The 1823-nt window shown below is 42.0% G+C and overlaps 1 non-coding gene across 1 annotated transcript; it reads left to right on the forward strand.

Moving 5' to 3' along the window:
* The first annotated feature begins 1446 nt into the window (after positions 1 to 1446).
* LOC141589318 (small nucleolar RNA R71) lies at positions 1447 to 1553 on the forward strand. Its single transcript, XR_012520262.1, has one exon. It is a non-coding gene; the product is annotated as a small nucleolar RNA R71 (small nucleolar RNA).
* Positions 1554 to 1823: the final 270 nt, after the last annotated feature.

Raw genomic sequence — 1823 nt, forward strand, 5'->3', positions numbered from 1 at the left:
GACACGGATGATGACTATGACATACCTATTAGGGAGAAAACTCAGCAAGAGACCGCTACCCGACACCAGTGACACCCTCCTAAGGTCCAAGGATCTTCAAAAAGGCTTCCATGGAGGTTTTGAGGTGAAGGGGAGGGAAAGAGGCGACTGAAGGATAGAAGGAAAGTGGCGGAAGTGATTTGCGGATTTAACAAAACGCGATATAAAACCCTCGCTGAAAACCAGGTACTCGATCGAGTACCCAACATACTCGATCCAGTGGCCCCCTACTCGATCGAGTAACCTAGCTACTCGATCGATTAGCCTCTACTCTATCGAGTAACACTCTTAACACGCAGCCCAAGATGGTTTTGGCACACTTTTCTAAGACTACTCCCGCTCCCATGGTCAGTCAACGCTGGTCAAAGGGTCCCTAAAGGGGCGGGTATTACATTGACTTTGTCTTCATTTTTCTTTGAAATTTCTTCTTTTGATGATTCTCCATCCTTGGAGTTTTGCACAATTTCTTCCTTATCACTAGCTTCCACAACCTTATCCTCAACTTGCTTCTTCGGTGCGTTATACCTTGTACCACTTCTCAAGTGAATGGCACTAACCGTTTCATGTCTTGGGGGATTACTTTGAGGTGGTAATTGCCCCTTTTGTCTTTGTGAGCTTGAAGATGCTAGTTGAGTCAATTGGGTCTCCAATATTTTGGTGTGAGCTAGAATGTTGTTGATGGTGGTTTCCTTTGCTTGACTATCTTTTTGCATTTGAGTGAAAAATTCTTGTTGATTCTTTTGCATTGGGAGGACCGCTTTTTGAACATCAAAACCTTGGTCATTTTGTTGATTGTATGGATTTTGATTTTGGTAACCTTGGTTTTGGTTGTAAAAGGGTCTTTGATTTTGGTTCCTCATGGGAGGTGGGGTTTATGTTGTTTGAGGGTTTTGAACATTTTGGCTTTTGTATGAGAGATTTGGATGGAATTTGGTGTTTTCATTGTAATAGTTGGAATAAGGGGTACCACTCTTGTATGCTTGGAAAGCATTCACTTGTTCATTTGTTCCCTTACATTCACTTTGGTCATGTCCCAAAGTTCCACAATTCTCACATATCCCACTTTGGATTGATGAAGATGCCGTCATGGCATTAACATGATGCTTTGGTGTTTTTGAGGCTTCTTCAAGTCTAGCCATAGCTTTTTCAAACTTCAAATTGATTGTATCAATGTGAGCACTAAGTTGAGCACCCAATTGAGTAACGGAGTCAACTTCATGCTTTCCTCCTCTAGTAGCCTTGCGAGGTCTACTATATTGTGAGTTATGGACCGCCATTTCCTCAATTTTGTTCCAAGTTTGATTGTCATCAACTTCGGTGAACATTCCATTTGATCCCATGTTGAGAATGTTCCTTGAATCTTCATATAGACCGTTCCAAAATTGTTGTACCAAGAACCACTCGCTAAGTCCATGATGAGGACATGAGCGACAAATTCCCTTGAATCGCACCCAAGCTTTATACAAAGATTCTTCATCCCTTTGCTTTAAACCCGTAATTTGAGCTCTTAGCATGTTAGTCTTTTCCGGTGGGTAGAATTTTTTGTAGAAAGCTAGAGCCAACTTCTTCCAAGAATCAATTCCGAGAGTGGCCTTATCAAGGCCCTTCAACCATTGTTTCGCGGTGCCAATTAGAGAAAAAGGAAATAAGACCCATCGAATTTGGTCTTGAGTTACACCGGTTTGAGAAATCGCATCACAATAGTCACAAAAGGTCTCCATATGAGAATGAGGGTCTTCACTAGGCATCCCCCCAAATTGGCTCCATTCGACTAATTGGATAAA

The sequence above is a fragment of the Silene latifolia genome, chromosome 6, assembly GCF_048544455.1.
Source record: "Silene latifolia isolate original U9 population chromosome 6, ASM4854445v1, whole genome shotgun sequence".
NCBI lineage: Eukaryota > Viridiplantae > Streptophyta > Magnoliopsida > Caryophyllales > Caryophyllaceae > Silene > Silene latifolia.